A 19,905-nucleotide genomic window follows, 5' to 3' on the forward strand; every position below is an offset into this window, starting at 1 on the left:
TTACTGCATAGCGTTAAGAACGTCTGAATGTTAAGTAGCAACTTTAAATGTCACTTTTCCAAACTGTTAAACTACAGCTGTAATAATAATTCTTTTAATCTATTTAGATAGCTGATAGCCAGTCGATTGATGAGGTTTGTTCATCCAAAGCTCAACTGCATCTCTCTGCCTCTCTGATCTGTTTTCTTAATTTAGTTCTGTCATTACTGTTGTCAGGAACACAACTCTTTGCTTTTGACAGCAGAATATCCACCCCCAGATAAAGCACTAAAACATGAATATACGCATTTTCTGCTTCACCAGCCTGGAGTGCTCTTTGGGACCCTCAGGCAGAGGAAGCCTTCACCAGAGCTGGTCACCTGAGGTCCCGCTCTAGTCAGGGGAGGGAAGTAGCTACTTTTAGGACATGGTCCATTTAGCATCTTTTGAAGGCTTATTTTATTGTATGGTGAGTTGCATCTTATAAGAGCCTTATCAGGATGCTGTAGGGGATGCTGACAGGAGTGTATGTGCCCAGCTGTGGGATGGAATTCAGCTTCAGACTGACACACACATAGAGTTACTTCTGAGCAGCTGGGTCTTCATGTGGATGCAGCATCTCTGTTCAAGTCAAGACACCCTCCATCAAGTGGAGGTGTCATCCCTGCAGCTGGTGGAGCCTGGAAAGCAGTGCCACTCTCCCTGAGCCAGGTGCTGCTCTGTGGGATCTCTTGCTACAAATGACCAACAGGGCTGGATGGGACACAGTGTTCTGGGGCTCAGTGTGCTCTTCCAACCTACAGTTACTTAGGACAGTGATATATTAACAAGCTGGTGTGTTACCTGTTGGCTTCCCTTTGGATGTTGATTCTTACTAGCTTTTAAACAACATAGTGAAGAGCACAAAGCAAAAAAAGAAAAAAAAAAAAAGAAAGGTAAGCCATATTTTAAACAAGCATTTCATTGTTAAGGTTTATCTGAATACAGTACAGCAAAAAGGGTTTCCTTAATTTTGCAATGGTGTTGTGTTCCTAAAATTTTTTTCTTCTGATGCTTTGCTGGAACTTTTGATGAGACATGGTTGATTTGGAAACCAACATTAAAAAGGTCATGTATGGGAAGAAGGTGTCTGTTGCCTTTTTTCCCCCTAAACAATAATTCATCTGATGTCAACATGTCTTTGGTGAAACACCTTGCCTCACCAAACAGATATTTTCAGAGGCGTAATGAGAGGCTGGGGGATACTAGGCCCTCCTCACAGGTCAGTTGGATAAAAGGCAGCACTGTTGTTGATATTGTCATCTGCTGAAAGGCAAATGTGTTTTGAGGCCAGGGTTTGTTATTGAGCTTAAATGGACCCCAGATGTCTCTGCTGTCTTAACTTTGTAAAATGGCTGAGCTAAGGAGAGGACAAAAAATATTATCTGAAATATTTTCTAACAGAATTAAATAGCAAATCATATGTAATCATATGTAAATCAATTTTAAAAGACCAAATTAGCTGTAGAACACAGAAGTTTCCAACCATTGCATACAGATATTTTAGGAGCCATTAGAAGGTAGTAACTCATGAAAACCAATTTAGCTAATGTCTTGGGATTGAAAAATCAACCATGAAGGATGCTGAATAAGGCATGCTTCTCCCTCCAGAGATGTCAGTGGACTGAAAGGTGTTTAGGAGCCAGCCCTCAGGATGCCTGTGGTCATGAAGCAATGCCACACCTCAGTCTCAGCATGGTCTACGTGTGGCTTGTGTAGCTTTTACCTTGTTCAAACCTGCTGTACAAAGAAATTTGTTTGCTTGAGCATTTCTGTAATAGGTATCTATTGCTTTTATAATAATGGTAGTAAGAATCAGCCTCATTTCATATCCAAAGCCCTTCTGGCCCACCCCTCCACATATCCCCCAGTTCACCTGCAATATCAGCTTCATCGCTGACCTGCCATGTATTCAAACCGGTATCCGTGGGCTTTATTCACTGCTGTTGCCAAAATTAAGGATGAGCTGTGGGCAGACATCAACACACTTAACCTCATTTTCTCCTTTTAAATCCCTTCTTCTAATCCCCTCTGCTATAATCCCTGGGGAAAAAAAACCCCTAGGTTAACAATGTGTTACAGCCACTGCTTCTTATGTTGACTGATGCTGTTTCTTTGTTTCCTCCTACTTCCTTGTCAACCATCCACTTATTGGAGTGTTTTTATGCTTAAATGTGACTGTCTGAGGCAAGAACCACGTTTTTTGTTCTCTCTGAGCCAGCCTCCAGCATGCCATGTATGGGACTCCTGGATGCTACCGTAATGCAAGGAAGAGAAAATAACAGCTCAGTGTTTCACAGCTTGTATGGGTTTTTTTCATAGCACCATGTAGGAAAATGAATGTTGTTATCGTATGGCAGGTGAAATTTGGTAAAGTAACTTGGAAATTAAAGAAATTTGGAAAGAAGTAACTCAATGTGTGTGTCTCAGTCTGAAGCTGAATTCCATCAAACTTTCAAAGGTGAAAAATGAACATTAATAAGAAATGTTCTTACATTATTTCTGTTTATTTTGAATGAGCTGGAATACAGACACTTTTTTTCTTAAGGGCTTGTGGCGTTCTCAGTATTTGATATCAGATCTCCCAACACTTCTGTTTGCAGGTGTATGTTCAGCACTGCTGCAGATGAGGACTGTGGGAAATGGGAGATTTGAGTATGGATGGGACATTTGCTTACTGTTTTCCCAAGCATCCATAGGAGCTCTTTACCAGAACCTATGTCCTTAATTTAATCATAACACTTCCTCAGGTCTCCTGCCACAATGACTTTATGCCTTCGGGATTACGGAACAAAGGGAACATAATCCTATGAGCTGGCAGTACTCAGAAAATCAGTAATATAGGAGCCTTCCCCTACACCTTTGTTCATATACCCCTACTGTCTAGACCATCAGCTTTCACATGAGGGCATGCTGCGTGCCTGGGCCACAAGGACAGGCTGAGGCAGGACAGCAGGCGTTAGGAGCTGTGCTTTCAGGGCAGCATGTGTTTTGCCACAGCAGGCACATGCATGTGGCAGCGTCACAGGCTCTGCATGCTGCTGCAGCACTCAGCTGAGCCCAGGTGGCTGCTCCTCTTGGGAGAGCATCAGCCTCGGCAGATTCGGGTGGGTTTGTGCTGGGACCACAAAGGGTTCCTCTGCACCTGCATCACGTACGGAAGATTTTTACACCAGTACTATTGAAATATAAATATTATAATGAATATAAAATAATCATTTTTACATAAAATACCTTACTGGTGTTGCTACGCTGTAGTTTTCTTAACATTTGAGTTAAACTTCATTGTCTTCTATCATTTCAAAAAGGGTTACGTTAATTGGAATAGTACATTCAAGTCAAGAAATATTTGAGGGACAATAGTCTTCCTGTAGATCTCATATCTCATAAAAAATCTCCCGAGTGCTGTTAAAAGCATTTGCTTCCTTTTATTGAAATGTAGGGCCTACATAGAACACATGCCAGTGTAGGGTGGGATAAAGTTTTAGCTACCATTTGGGATAGGAATATTGTAATTGCCATTGAATCTATTTTTTAATATCTCTATTGGCAAATATGGGGGTTGAATTCTTACACAGGGATTGACAGTATTCCCTTCCTGAAATCATGCTAAATCTCAATATATGGGGTTTTGGTGTATAGGAACATCACGATTTTAAATGTCACTATCACTGACACTTTTTGAGATAAGTAACATATACCAAGGAGAAACTAAACTTCCTTTTCAGTGGTGTAAATCCTCTTTGTGATGCCTTTAGATGAGCTGTTATGCTCTCTCAATAAAGCAGATACTCTTGGACTTCCAGGTACTTTGCATCTTTGGCATGGAGAGTATCTTCATTTTGCATGATAGACTAAGAGGAATGCATCCATGTCAGGTTGACTGAGTTGACGATGGTGGATTGAGGTTGCTGGCATAGGTTGGCAGAAAAGTTACTGAATAGGAGAAGTACATAAACATTATTTACATGTCTTCTGTATTTGCAGGATGTTTGTCAGTATGTGCATGTGTAATGCATTTCTAATTGGTGCTTGAATAAACATAGGCAGGGCTACACTACAACACTTTTTACTGGTGTGAAAGAGGTCGTGGTGTGAAAAGTTAAAATATACAAAGTTCAGTCTCTAAAAATACGTGAAATAATACATTTCTTGCTTATTGAGGAAGTCATGTAATGGATCCAGAAATTGAAAAGATTTAAAACCACAAAATCAGAAGTATTAGATCAAGCTTTTCCAAACTGAATTAAAATATATTTGAAAGGAAGATCTCTAAGATGCAGCAGAGTTAGTTTATTTTTGTTTCTCCAGAAAGTCTGAACTGGACCTCTGTGTTCAGGGTTGAGGAACAGTTCAGCACTCTTGGGACTCCAGGTGCAGGGACTTCCCTCCCTGCGGACAGTCAGCCAAGCTGCCCGTTACGATAGCACTTTCTGTCATGCACATGCTGGGCTACTCTCTGCCACTCTCGGACCATCAATTCAGTTTAAGCAACTATCACATTGTAGCAGCTTGGCTTAGTAGTGTCTTGACCCCTCAGTTATGTTCATCACTGTGACTAAAACCTACTATATTCTCTTCCAGCTATTTTTTACATGGTGTAACTTAATTGCCACTTGGGAATTTAGGTTGACTATTGTTAGCAGTTTAATCAGTGAAATATCCACATAATACCTAGTTCTTCTAAAGAAAGTATTGAGCACTCTCTGCCTTGACAACACCAGGAATGGATGTGGGCTTGGGCTTTCAGCCTTACCTCTGAGTGTTCTTATATCTGTTTTATTAAGAGACTGTATCTTGTCTGAAGCCATCAAAACCTTTTAACTTTTAAACTTTACGGCCATCCATTGAACAAAGCAAGCTGCAAACATGCCATTGAATATAAATTTTCTTCAGAGCTACTGATGGACTTTTCTTCAGAGCTAGTGAAGCTGTAGCCTGCAACTTGCTTCGAGGTAACTGAAAAAAAATGGGAAGCATCGGTCCTATCAATATACCATCGCTATGCTTCTATTTAGAGGCCTTTTAAGCCTGCCTTTGCAAATGATGCCTTAAAGCTTTTAATGTTCTTGCACTGCAAGAAGCTGAGCAACTTTTTCAGTGCTTATTCACAGCATGTACTCTTGGCATATATTCCTGCAGTCCACATCAGGCAGAAATCCCTCTCAAATGAAATGGGCTTTTTGCCTGACACAGTCTCTCATTCTAACTAAACTAGCAGTAACAGACTTAACTATAAATTATTTTTTACTCTGTGCACATTCCCTAATAATTACCCTGAACTAGTAAATATTTCGTTGTATGAGTGAGATACAGGAGCTTTTAATTCTTTAAACTCAGCAACCGTCTTTCATTTCAGGACTGGTTCTGTTGGAAGAGGAGTTTGGTTTGTTTTTATAGTAAAAGAGATCACTCTTGAAAGCAAACCTGAGAGTATAATAGGGGCACTACTTTATGAAATTACTACCTTATAATACATTAAATTTGGATTTCTTCCCCACTGAGCACCTTCTGCATTAGAGATTGGGGTGGCCAGGTCTAGGAGGGCTGGATTCTTTTTTTAGTGCTTTTATTTATCAGGTATGCATTAATATTTAGAAGAGGCTGATTCATGCTGGACTACATTTTCAGTATGGATTTAATTCCACCAGGAATCAGGGTAGTGGAACGTGGTGCATGGCAGCTGGCACAACAGCATTTTTAATCAAATGATAGATTCCAGCTGGTGGGGAGTCAACTGAGTTCTATAGCAGACGTGACTTAATGCCGATCTTCCTTATTTCTTCAATAAAATGCATTACCTTTGCATATTAAGCAAATGTAAATGGAGGAAGGGAAGTGATGGAAAGCAAATTTGTAGGTTTGCTAGAAATAAAACTAATCATTGTAACTTCCTAAGATGAATTAAACAAGGGAGAATGTGGGGTTTTGTGTTCTGAGTGATAAATTAACTTGGCCTCCTCTCACATGTCATGAAATAATTTCTGGTTTGCAGGTGCGCTTGTGATTGCAAGGTTCATTTGCTATACTCTGTCCTTTAATATTGCATTTGGTGCTTTTTAGCTGCCTACTCCTGTCACTGTCACCAGGCATCATCCTTACACTGGTCGTCAGCCTCTACACGGTACTTGCCTGGCTAGGTTACAGTGTGGTGGTGTGAACAATTAATGCCAGCAGCAAAGTGGGGGTCTGTCTGGTGTCACTGAACTGAATATTGTTTCAGACAGGCCTTTTCCAGTAATGTCTTTTTTTGTGCTCTCACTAGAAGTGTGAAGATTTTGGTAAGATTCAGATAATGAAGATCTTACCAATACATAGACCTGAAAGAATGTAATTGTGCTGTGAAGCCAAATGTAATGGTACTGGAAAGGTCAGTGCATACTGGAAAATGTCAACAGGTGCTGCATTGTCAATGATTTTTCTTGTTAGCTTCTATCCCACAATCGAAGCTTAGTGCTTAGCCAGGACAAGTGACTTATTCATTACTTGATGCTCACGGGGGCTTAGTTCATGCTGTTGAAAGAAATGGCAAATGCCACAAAACCCCCATATGTTGGCTAAGGCTTTTCATCTGGTTTTCTCCCCATCTGGAAGCTGTAGGTGACATATGCTGACGAGTTGTCTTTCTGTTATTTCGCTGTTGGGTGTCCACAGAACCGAGGTGAAGTTCAGCATCACCTCACCAGAAGCAGCAGGGTCTTGGTGGGAGCAGGTGCCTCGCTGTCCTGTCTGGAGCTGACAGGCATGAACCTTTGAGGAGCTGATAACTCCCATCCCATTAGCTGGAGCTGCAGAGCTTTGGTATTTCAGAGTCCAGCCTGAAGGTAAATAGAGTATGAAAAAGCATGTCTGATGTGTGGAGACCCTTTCTGAGCGGAGTGATCCCTGTTCTCTCCTTGTCCCCCTGAGGTCACTTGTTTCAGTCAGGAGCTGCTGCACAATAGCAAGATCAAAGCCACTGGAAGCAATCAGACCTCTTGATGACATCTGCTGAAAGTGTGCTACAAGGTAAGCTTTCTCTTTAAAAAAATAGTTTCTTTTTACTTTATTTGTGTGTTCAGAACTTCATCCTTGGCAAAGGTCCTATGGAAGAGGAGTACTAAGGAGTATTTTTATGTAGATGTCTGCAATTAACATAAATCATTAATCCAAGCTAGCAAGAGAGTATTGATTGCAGTGGTTTTGCACTATTTTCTGACAAGATGGAAAAGGGGTGAGAGAAAAACAAAGCCAAATTGATCTTATAATTTCAGGAGTGGTCTTGAAAATAAAAATATTCACATAGCTTCTATTTATTGCCTGTATTATTTCCATGATGCTTCTGTACTTATTATCTGTTTCTGACAGCATTGCAGCATATACCTTTTGTGTTAGGTTTGGTTTTGCCATGTCAGTTGCCTTGTTCCTCGTGTAACTTAGTGATGCCATGAGTAAGTTTAAAATGCTTCTGGATGTAGAAAATGCACAGAAAAAGAAAAAAGTAGTCTGAGATATGGCAGAATAATAGGAGTTTGAAGGAGATACTTAGGTAAGCTATATGGCAGATTAATAGGAGTTTGAAGGAGATATTTAGGTAAGCTTTTGTATTTAATATTATGAAAAGTTCATATTAAGCTTCTGTTGTGCATTGCTAGTTCAAGAGGTGTGCTGGAACCCTGGTTTCTTGTGTCTGCGACTGGTCAAACCCCCGAATTTATTTTGGTGCAAAATGCTAGATTAGAAACTTCCTTTTTTTCATACAGCAGCTAAACTGGGCCTTTTGAAAACAGTAATGAAACAATATAGAGAGAAATTCATCCCAGAGCAGCCAAGTGTATTTTGGCCAGGCATTTTCCTGTAGCACCAAGAACCCAGCCTCAGCAATCTTGTCTGACACATCCTGGACAAGTGCTGTATAACGCAGTCAGCAGCTTTTGGACAGGCACATGTATTTCCCACTTTCTCCTACTCTCTCTATTCATCTGGAAATCTTAACCCACGTCTGGGAGATATTTCTAACTTCAGCTTTCTTAAGCGGTGACATATTACTGCGGGACATTTCAGTCACCTTCAATTTCAAACCAAATTTAAAAATGTGGAGCCATCTTTGGTGATTTAAACTAACCTGAGCAAGCAGTGGATGTGTTCACATTTTTGGAAGAACCCTGTTTGTTAACAGGCTTTACGTTCTCTAAGGTGTGTGTTGATGAGCATCAAACAGTTGAGGTTGTGATGACTAAGTTAAAAGTAACAGGTTTGCCTACAGCCTTATTGACTGGAATAGCAGTAGACTGGTTTTTGTTTGGAGGTGTTGAGTTTCAGGTACCACCTGCAAAGATTAGAACAACAGTCTGTTGGTTTTAATGAAGTTCTGTCAATTCAGAGGATTCGTTTCAATGAAAACCGTTAAATGAAGGGTAACAGATTCATACTGGTCACGTAGTTTAAGAAAGCAGCTATTTCGGAACTAATTAGTCTATTTATGAAATAATCTAATAAATATTTAATGATTTGTTCAATTCTTATAAACAAATATTTGTGCTTGTAGATACTAATTACATGAGCAGAGCTCTTCACTTTGCATAGGCAGAGTTATATTTGTGTTGAAGTGTTTGTTGTATTCATGCCAAAAAAACACCAGAAAAACTCATTAAAGTTCTGATCCTTCAAATGTGCATGTGTTTAACTTGACTGTTCAAATAATGTTGCTTTGGCAGTGTCGATTTCAGTACTTTGATCATGAAATACCTCGTGTAAGGAGGGTGGGAAGCCATACAGAGGTAGTGTTGATCTGTATGAACAGTCATTAGTGAGTACATGTTGCACCCTTCCCTGGAGGCAGAAAACCATGTTTCTGCTGAGTTGCTGGGTATAACAAGATTGCTCACCAAAGATACTTACTGTCTTGAGATCCGTTTTGCTGATGCTGTCTTAGCCTGAACTCGAACTTGAGAGTGACTGTTTCTGTCTTTTGCTGTGCATGGATTTCTCCGGGTGCTGCTCGCCAGCATTCAGGCTTTTACTCCACCAGATGTTAGCTGCAACACCTTCGGCTCAGTTCCCTGAGCTAGACTAGGGATAGCACAAAGACGTCTATAGATGTAAACAAGAATATTAGTTGAGTGTCTTTACAAATAACAGAAGATAATTTGTTTGCCCCGTGGAAGAGGAATGTTTACTATCTAGCAAGGAAGGAAAAGTGCTTTCCCTCCAGGCTTTACTAAGCAGAAAAAATTACTGCAGCTTAAAGCTGACTGGAGTCCCTGAACCTCTCATGTTAGATACCAGCAAATCCTCAACTGAGATTTTTGGGATACAAAAGAAGAACCCTGGGGACTAACAGGGAACAAGCTAGGGCAAGGTTATGAGAGAAGTATAGGAATAAAATAAAAGCTATTTAAAATTCATGAGGGGTGGGGAAAGGAGATCCACAAGAAGATGACAAGGGTGGATTTCTGTGATTGTTGCTCCTGAAGGATGGCTGGCAAACACTCCACCTGACAGCATTTCATATGCATTTCTGCCTGGCCAAGATCTCATTTATAATTATAACAAGGTATTTGAATTTCTTCTGCACTACTTCTGTGTGGAGTTCTTCCTGCATTGGTTTTCATGTTTATTTTCTCGAAGGAGAAAAAAAAATTGCAGACTTCCCAAATATTCTAAGAAGAAAAGCCAGCCGTTTATTTAAGCTGGCTCTCAATATGCAAAAAGATGCCTCCAAAAGAAAATGCTAATGTTTGGCTTTGAGCTTTCCTGAGAACACAAATAAACTGCTGTTTATTTTTCGTCTTCGGAGATTTTTTAGGTGTTTTTATTTCTTCCTTGTTCTTTCAAGCCTTTTTTGCTACTTATCTAGAATCTCATGTAACTTTGATATTTATCTTTGCAATAGAGTAATTTGCATGAAGATATGCAGGGGTTTGAGAACGTTTTCTTTACCAGTAGACTTAATAGGAAGTTAAAAATCATCTGTTTTCTATTCGGTATCTATTTTGAAGTGCATGTTGAAAGAGACATACGCTGCCGCATGTGTGATGAGGCTAATTCTGTCTTTGCCTTAATGGAGTCATTCACACTGAGCTTCCATTCTGATGAATTCAATGAGAAATTATGAATTTAGTTTCACAGTGGGCTCTCAGGAGGTTGCTTTGTTACAGCACTGACTCCTTTCTCAAAGTTCTTTGAAACTCATCCAGCCCTAAGTCCACCCCAGCCTGCTGCTGCCACTGCACTCTGTTCCTTGAGGAACATCCAAGGGAAGTTAGGGGTGGCTGAAGGCTTCAGGAGGCTCCAGCACTGCTTTGGATGCAGCCTTACTGTGAAATTAAAATCAAGTCTTGGTAAAGCGACAAAAACTGACATGCGTCAGACTATCCTAGTCTACCCAGAGTTTTGTTCTCTGAGGCTCCCCATGGCACTCCCAGTACCTTTGTGCATCAGAGACTTGTGGAAATGGAGTAGCTGTAAAGGTGAATTTTTGAGTGGGAGAGTTTATCCTTGACTCCACAGCATTTGCAGGTTATCTAAATCAGGGTTATTGCTGAAGGTGGGCTGTGGCCAACCACATGGTCATTCTGACTGTCCGCATCTGAGCATCAGTGAATGGCATTGAAGGATTTCTTTTTAATGGGCATGTTAAACATGGTAGAAATTTAATTTTAGTGTTGTCAAAAGTCATTTCTGATACAAATGATTTGCTGGCAAATGAGACGTTAGGTCTACCATAATTTGGGGCTCATCCAAGTTTCCATCCCTCTAAATGCAACTGATCCAAATGATGGTTCAGCTGTGCACAGTGCTCTTTGGTACTTTAGTGCAGAAGAGTCATTCTGACCGCGATGATGAGTGCAATAGCTAAAACCCTAATACATTAATAACAAAATGTGCCTGCCATCACCTCCTTGAAAAAACACTGAAACCCCAGTGTGGTTGGCTGTTGCTTTCATCCACTGCAAGTGGAAAATGCTTTAAACAAACACCTATTTCAAAGTTCCCTGTGGGCATTTTTATTACAGAATATAGTGTTACTATTGAATATCTGAAGATACCACAAAAATTTTATTTAGATGAATAATCAAAAATTAGCAAAAAATATTGGTATCAAAGAAAATAAACATGTCTTAGAATAAAACCCTCTATAATGAGTCATATCATATTTTATACAGCGATCACAGTGTATAAAATATTCTGGTAAAATTTCCCAATTCACATAGTTCACTCTGCAGTGGTATGCTCACAAAGATACTCATCCCAGCTTTACTAAAGTAAGGACAGAAACATTCTTTTAGAACCTAAATATGTTGTGTATGTGTAGTAGAAATATCTGTCGTTAGATTACATTGCATTTAGGTTCATGCTGACCTGTCTTTTCTTTTTACTTTGATTTTTCCCTGACTTGCAGTTACAGAAGTCTCCAAAGATTACAGGGGCAAATGCCTAAAAGTGCTCTCTAACACTTGACTGAGGGGCTCTGACAGTGTAATACACACACTTTAAGCATGCTAACAATTGAAGGATAGTGCTGTATGCACTACAGAGAGTTTACAGAAGAGGTAAATGGGGATTTTGCGGCTTATGATGGAGAGTCTTTGATATACCAGTTTCAAAAATCAGATTAGGGTGTATATCATTTAAAACTCTTTTTCAGTTGTGCTGTAAATTTAATGGCAGGGTTTTTTGAAATGAGCTCTTGTGGTCTGCAAGGAAGAAAATCAATCAGCGTGCACCTTTCCATTTTTCTGTGTTCTTGGTAGGGATGCAATTAAATTCAGTCTGAAAGGTCACAGTGTGGGGTATACATTAACCTCACACTAACCCTGTATATGATACTACCACTGAGAACAAGTTAATAAAGGTATCAGTTGGAGCTGTATGTTTGTTCTCTTTTTTTCAAACGTATCTGTGTTCGCACACACTTCTAATTACATCTTTGTGCATAATATTAGCAGATATCTGGAATATTTGCAGTGCTGCTCATTAGGTTGTGGGCTGTTGTACAGTGGAATGTACAGCGGAGTTACGCAGTTGGTGGCCAAAACCACTTAACATTAACTTCAACAAATGAGTTTAATGCAGGGATATGCCAATGAGACAAAGCTTTATTTCATTTCCAGACTCATGATGTTTAAAGCAGCAGCTGCAAAGAGTGGGTTTAATTCCAAAGTGCAGTAGAGTTTCTGGATGCCATTTGCATTATACACATTTGCTCCAGATGAGAGAAATTAAATTTCTTACTGAGAATTGGACAAGTACTTTGGTGATGAAGAGACTTTTGACCTTTTTAACCTTTTAAATTAAGTTATGGGGAGGTATTTGATTTTAGGTTTGATTTGGGAGGCCTCTTTAAAGAGGAACCATGTGTTTCCCATATTAGCTATTAAAAAAAAAAAACCACAACCCCCCCACACAGTACAGTGTGACATTAAGAACAGCCATGCAGTTTCAGGGACAAGTTAGAGAAACATAATATCCAGCACTTCTTTTCCAGGGACTAGCAGTGAGATGTCATCAAATTTTACTTTTAAAAACATTTCTGCTCCTCCCTGGAAAGTAATTTATTGTTATATGAGATTGCAGAGTTTCTAAGGAACATATTGAAGAATGAGGTGTAAGAATGAGAAGTATAAAATCTATACTTCAAATTATGAGATAGAGCCAGGGGAAGTGGATTTGGGTAAATGACAGCCTGTTAGGCCAACCTCTAAAGCATATAATATTTTAAAGCAAATTTTGAACAAGGTAATAAAGTCAGGGAAGCAATCAGAAAATGCGATAAAATAAAATAAAAATAAATATTTTGTGCCAAGGGTAGCTGTTTCATCTTTTTCAGGTCTGTTGCTGAGGAAAAGTAATAGATGTAATCCATCTCAGTTTTGGTAAAGAATTTGAATATGGTACACACATGGAGATTTATCAGTATGGTAAGAGAATGAGATTTATAGAAGAAATTTGAAATAGATAGAAAATTGAATAAAGGGGAGATTGCAACATCAGTCTTGAAGCACGAGTCCTGGGTCAAAGGGAGGCTGCCAATTAAGTTCTTCAAAGGAGATGAAACGTTTAATATCTTCGTATCATTGTCACAAATAAGCAGTAGTACGCTTCTGAATTTACAGATGACTCAAAGGTACGAGTCACTGACATTTCAGAAGAGGATCATATCATATGAGAAGGGTTAGGTTTTCTTCCAATTTGGTGTAATAGGTATGGCATGAAATGTAATTGTGCAAAGTGCAAGGCCATGCTTTCAGAGAATAAGCATCTGAATTTAGTCTGTGAGCTGGGAACTCATCAGCTGAAAACCAGGAAAAAATAAATACAGCTATAGCTATATGAGGTAGTATAGGACCAGGATCTTAGATCTATGGCCTGTTGTAGATCTAGGGTCCTAGGACCTATTCTGTCTAGGATCAAGCTACCAGTATGCTGCTGCTGTTAATAAGATACATGCATGGCAAGAGTGTAGTGGGTGAGGTATTTCTAGCAGGGAAAGAAAGTATTAATGACATATTTCAAAATGTTGACAAAGCACAGTGGGAACAGTGTGCACAATTCACTTAAAAGAACGATGAGTTCAACCTGGGGCAGGCACACAGAGGGGCTGTCAGGGCAATCGGGGGGGACGATGGATTGCATGTTGTACCAGAAAGCACTGTAAAAACCTTGGCTGTAAAAGCAGAGGCTGAGATCCTGCTGTCTTCAGGAGGTTAAATATACAGGGAAGAGAGTAAACACAAGGGGGGAGACGAACTAAATTTTGGGTTACATGACAGTGTGTGCCCAGAAGGTAAACGGACCATGGGTGAAGTGAGGCCAGGCAGTAGAAGGCAGTCCCTGGTTATCTCTGAGGTTCATGAACAGCCCCTTCTTGGTGCAGCAAAGGTAAAAATAAAGAGCAGCTCTAGGATGGAGTTTCTTCAATTGATGGAAGGGACTTGGGACTTTTCTTGCAGTCCTGTGCTCTTGTATATATTTAAGGTGTTTCCTTTGAGGAATGGGATGTGCATGTGCTTGTCTGCCTGTGGATGTTTTAATTAAATTGCTAGCGGCTTCTATGTGTTTGAAGCATTCCCCAGTGGCGTATGTGTCTGTGCTGCAGGCAGCATGAAAGAAGATGTGTTCTTGTGCACACTGCTGCAGCGCAGCAGGAAAGGGGGACACTTAAGTGACAGCAAACGCTGCATCTCCTGGAGGGACAGTTGTCAGTCACATCCGCTTGTTCTAGGTCCTTTGCTGCTGTGGGAATGTGTTGAGTTTCTGCTCCTCTTTGGATGATCAATGATCACTGCTCATGAAGCACAACCTAAAGACTGCCTGCTTGCAGAGAAATAGGAAAGCTCCCTTTCTACACCACATAGGTTTCCCTCTTGGAAGACTATTTGTGCTGCGAAGGAAACTTCAGCAGTTTCACAGAAGCATAGGAGGGCTGAGGTGGGAAGGGACCTCTGGAGGTCATCTGATCCAACCCCTCACTCAGCCAGCCACCTAGAGCCAGTCGCCCAGGCTTTTTAATATCTCCAAGGGTGGAGACTCCACTACCTGTAGAAGTTCCCCTGTGGGAGTGGGTTGAAATCATGCAGACAGACATTAGGTGGGAAGATGCCTAGAAGTTGCAGCAAGGTTTGGGATTGGAGTGGGATTTAGTTAGCTAAGACACTGGAGGTTAGAGAGCACCGAGTCCTGATTGTGTGCATGGTCAGTACCACATCCCAGTTTACATAGTTCCCAAAGGCAGGCTGGAGCTCTTAAACGGACTCTTTGGTCAAGCTGACTTTCAACACCAGGCACAGTGTAGGTAAGTACCAGCTCTGCTGTGCCGCTTTCCAGCAGCACGTGCTGCCGGAAGCAGGCGTACAGGTACCCTTAGATACTGTCATTGTGCCATCAGTGCCCTGAGCAAAGCATGGCTTCTCTGCTGCTTAAATACTGCCCTTGGGAGAGGACCTTGGACACCCAAAGGAGGGAGCTGAATGTGAGAGGAGGACGTAGCGGGTGGTTTGCTGGGTCCCAGGGTCTGCCCGCAGCTATATGGGCAGGCCCAGAGGGTGGCAGCTCAGTGCCAGGCCCATGCTTTTGATGCTCAGGTCAGAGCTGGTGCCACTTCTCCTCCACTCTTGTCACTGCTTGTCTTGCCTCCTTGCATTGTGGTCCTTGGCAGTCCATAGGGCTCTGTAGATTCTGGGAGAAATCATGTGTCACAATTTCTGTTCTCCCTAATCTTGATTTCTCAGGAAAGAGAGACGTTTGTTTTGTTCATTCATATGCTAATGCTCATGCTTTCCTAACTGCCACACAAGGAAGGAGTGGAGATGACAGTTTTTTCCACTTAGGGCACATAAAGCTTGCTTTTTGGATTAGCCATAACAATAGTTATCAGTAGCAGGGTTGTATCCTGAAGCATCTACTCCATTTTTTTTCTTAAGATTATTCTCGACCAGTTTCCATGCTTACATTGTTTACTCTTGACATGAATGACTATTTCTTGCAAATATATTAAACATATTTATCAAGTTTTTATGGCTGAAGCAGGTTTAATATGCATTTTTAGGAAAGTATTGGACAGATTTAACTGTTGTTATTCCAAGAATTTTACTTGCTGATTTACTCTGCTTTGAGAGTAAGATTGCCTTTTGTGTCAGACATGCAGCATGGCAAGCCAACAAATGTGAGAACCAAGAGTGACTTGATGTTACAAACAAGAATGTGTGATTTTCTTTCGTTCATCTAGTTCTGTTTAATACCAACAGAAATGACACATCTCCCACCTTCGTGTGAGTACAGCTTCTGCATTTCTACAGTGAATCCAGAAAAGCTGGCTCAGGCCTTTCTCCAGAGGACAGAGGAAGCTGTGACACTGTCCACCAAACCCACCACTTCTCTGAGAGAACGTTCCTTCACAGTCCAAATGAGGGAAAGGGCGTGATTTTATTTTTCATGGCATAAAGACCTATGAACATGCTCAGGAGCTATACACCTCACTGTATAATTTTCTGGTTCATGATGCCTTAAAATTGTAGGGCAGTTTTATTAATTTTTACACAGCAGTATTCAGGGATACACAGGGGTTCAAGAGTACTACTTAACCGGTATTTTCAACTTTAACTTGAAAACTGAGGATCATGGGTCACTTAATACCTCTTGAATTTAGTACAGGTGATGATCACTTCCAGCCTTTTCATTGCCTCTTCTTGAGGAAAGCAGAAGGAAATACAGACTAGCTTGCTCAAACATGAGAGGTGAAGTGACGATGGTCCTCATAAACTCGTTGCACAAAATGAAGAAAAATGGCCCAAAAGTTCACATCCTAATTATTGCTGCAGTTGTAGTGTGGAAACTATTATGTTTCAGGGAATAAGGGAATACTTGCTATTCCAGTCAGAGACATTATTTTTGTATTATTACTATCAGCATCAGGATTCTGCCAAATGAATATATGTATCCAGACATTACGTGGTCTTTTGCTTTTCACACTTCATTTTTTTCTGTCTGTCAATGAGTGCAAGTTCTTTCAGCATGATTTGGAACTTCTTAATGGTGTCAACAAAGAAATGTCCATTCCCACACTGTTAGATAAGTAATTTGTGGCTCTTCTTACCCTTGGGGTGGGAGAGAATCTAAGAAGATTATATTACAGAAGACTGATTTCTGCTCTTCATGTAAAATGAAAATCTGTTTCTAATCTAGTTTGAGATAAGAATTCATAGTGACCATCTGCTGAAAAATGAAAATTTTACCCATAGTAATTTAATTGTAAAAAAGTCTGGCTGAAAATCTCAGCTCTTTTTTTCTTCTTTTTTTTTTTTTTTTTTTTTTTTTCCTCCCTGGATAAAGTTTCCTAGTCTGGCATCTCAGGGAAAAGCATCTGCTTCAAAGATGTCTTTGGAGGTTCTGATTTATTACTCTTTACGTTTTTAAACAAGTTTTTCCATCATGCTGCCTTGTACAGCCAGTTAGAAGTCTCCAGCATGTTGTGGGCAAGCTCTGCATTGTCTAGTTTCATCTGACTTCATTAGAGATGTAACCACACTTCACTCCTTAATACGAATGTCTTCGTTCATCTTTTTCCCTAAAACAAAAGAATTGACATTGTGCTTTTCTTTCATTATTCACAGATTTGACATACTCTTTCTACTAAAAATGATCATGCCTCACATTTCAGCCTATCGAAAAAAATTTATAAGAGTCAGAGAGAGGGCTAATAATACTTAGAAAGTCCAGTCTGCACTTGAATTTTTCATTATCTTTGACAACCTGTTTAGAAATTCTATGTTTGTAAGTTCCAGCTTAGATTTTCAGTAGGTCTCAATATGTATATTTATTGCAAATACTTTGTACTTAGGCTGTATTCTATCCTCATGGGAACTTTTTTCCACCGGACATTCAAATAACGATGCTTTAGTCACATAAATACTTAGATAAATATGTAACACTCACGTTAAATAATGTACTTAAATTAATGTAATATATTGACATTAATCTCAATACAATTGTAAAATGTTAATTGCATGTGCTTGAATATTCTTGCTGCAGCACTGTATTAGGTTAAGGATTCTACCAGGTATCAGAGGTGAGCAGTGTTCCCAAAACTCCTTGACCTGGTTCCCTGCAAGACAGCATCTAGAAGCCAAACAAGGAGATGAAAATATCTTTCACAGCTGTGACAGCACAGCATATGTTACTACTTTGTGTGAAAATGAGCAGAGACAATATAAACTGCATTTGGCTGATTACTCTTATGGTGTCTTTTCTTTGACAATAAAGATGCCGTTGGCAAAACCTATCCAGAAAAGACAGAGTGAGTATTCCTGCAGAGACTGCCTAGTAGATTGGGATGCTTCTGGCATACAGATATTTGTAGCAGATGTTTCCAATTAACTGTAATAATTCTGAAAAATAAATGAACTTTCTTCAGAACCTCTGCTATGAATATTGATGTGGCAGGGGTCTCCTCAGCCTGGAAGAGCCACAGTATCGGCACTTGGGGTGGAAAGGATAAAAAATTAAAAAGTGACAATTTGGCTCAAAAGCTGAAGGTCCAGGTCCTTGTATGGGGGGAGAACAAGCAGAGAACTTTTCAAAGAATGGAATCATAGAATCATTTATGTTGGAAAAGACCTTTAAGAATATCAAGTCCAACTGGTAACCCAGCACTGCCAAGTCCACCACTAAACCATGTCTCTAAGCACCACATCTATGCGTTTTTTCAACAATTCCAGGGATGGTGATTGCACTACGTGCCTGGGGAGCCTGTTGCAATGCTTTTGTCTCAGTTTCTCTGTACTTCTTGTCATTTCCCCTCTGGCAAGCCCTCCCTGGTGGTCAGCCCTGAGCACCTGCCAGGGAAGGTAGCCTGGCTCCTGAGGCAGTGCCAGGCAATGCCACCACCTGTCCACGATGCACCGCACTGGATTGTCATGCCCAGGAGAGAAATTAATTTCTGCAGGCCAGTGTGGGCAGTTGTGCTAAGCCCCTAGATAAGCCTAGTGCCAAAATGAAAGGATGTTTTCCTTGGGCAGTGATGCTTCTGAAGACCACTGTTGTCTATAGAGACTTGTGAACTCATTTAAGGGTTCAGCAGCTCTCCACGCAGAGCTGCATGGTTTGCTTATTGGAATGTTTCAATGGAAACATTCTCAGCAAGGTGTGGAAAGCTGAACGTGATGCGGCTGTGTTATGAGACACCAGAGCGAGTGTGGAGGTTTCTGGTACAGATCTCCTCAGGGCCTTGGGACTCTTGTTTGTGTTCCACAAGCAGATGGGAAGCTGTACTGTTGGGGGGTGAGAGGAAAAAGGCAGTCTTTCAACTTGCACACAATTTCATAAGGCTTCATTTTAGCATAGTTACATTTCTTGTCAAGTCTGCGTTGCTTTATTTTCTTCCTTACAGATGTATTTCTTTTCATACCTGTAGCTAAGTCTAAGTGGTTTTAATTTGAACTTGATGATTTAAATATTTTTCTTCGTTTTATTTTTTTAAGTACACCAGTATTTTTGCCACTTCTACGTATTACTCTTCATAGCTTTGTTGCAAGACACATCTTTGCTCTGATTTCAGCTAGCTTTTCCTGCACTTTTACAGTCACATATTTTTAATTTTTCAGCTCATATGGTAGATTCCACTTCTTGGCAGTGATTGCAAGCATCCCTAGTGTCATTTCTTTGCTTTTATTTTTGCTTCTTTCAAAAGCTAAAGCCATGAATGAGATTATTTGAACTAGGCATGCTCTGTTTTAAGATTCCCAACACACACTCCATGGGAAAAGCTTTGATCTTCTGGAGCTCCTGCACGTGTACCAGACAGAAGCTGGGCCTCACTGGAGAAAGGGAACTGGTGCAAGGTTAGCTTGAGGTTTCTGAACTTTATTCCAGTGAAAGATACTAAATCACACATCACACTGGTGATGGAGGAGTGATGGGCTTATCCAATGGCCAGAATCAAGTATCATTAGGCAACAAGGAGAGTGCTTCAACCTTACATATTTTCCACATTCAACTCTCCGAAGCATCCTCATCTGTAGCGTTCATGAAGTATCTTGTTTGTGATGCTGCAAAGTCAAGGTGCCAGCTCAGAGCAGGGACCAACCTAGCCATGGGGAACAGAACTTCCTGGCTGGAGTTGCTGCCCCAATGATATGGCTGTCAGCTGTAACAGCCGTCAGGGATTAATCTTCCTTTTCATTCCTGTTTATCACTGCTGCCCTTTTACACGATGAGAGTATTAGTGCAGTTGCAATGCAGACCCATTGTGCAGGACCCTGTTTGCTTCTGTCCTTTGACATGAGCCTTCAGTTACTCCATGCTTCTTTTGGCTTCTAGAAATACAGCTTCACAAGCTGTAAAGGGTCCGTGTAATGTTTCTTTAGAGAAAGCCCAGCTGACTGTGTATAAACTTAAGCCACTTCATTT

The 19,905-nt window shown here is 40.5% G+C and overlaps 1 protein-coding gene across 9 annotated transcripts in view; it reads left to right on the forward strand.

The window, feature by feature from the left end:
- Positions 1 to 19,905, forward strand: part of PAG1 (phosphoprotein membrane anchor with glycosphingolipid microdomains 1) — a 116,148-nt gene that overhangs the window by 34,148 nt on the left and 62,095 nt on the right. For 5 of the 9 annotated variants that reach the window (XM_055706520.1, XM_055706511.1, XM_055706509.1 and 2 more), the window contains one exon: positions 6,928 to 7,026. The exons of the other annotated variants lie outside the window; for them this stretch is intronic. The gene's annotated coding sequence lies outside the window, so the exon portion shown is untranslated. The remainder of the gene's footprint in view (positions 1 to 6,927; positions 7,027 to 19,905) is intronic. 9 annotated transcript variants of the gene reach the window in all.

This window comes from Falco cherrug, chromosome 3 (genome assembly GCF_023634085.1).
Source record: "Falco cherrug isolate bFalChe1 chromosome 3, bFalChe1.pri, whole genome shotgun sequence".
NCBI classification, from domain to species: domain Eukaryota; kingdom Metazoa; phylum Chordata; class Aves; order Falconiformes; family Falconidae; genus Falco; species Falco cherrug.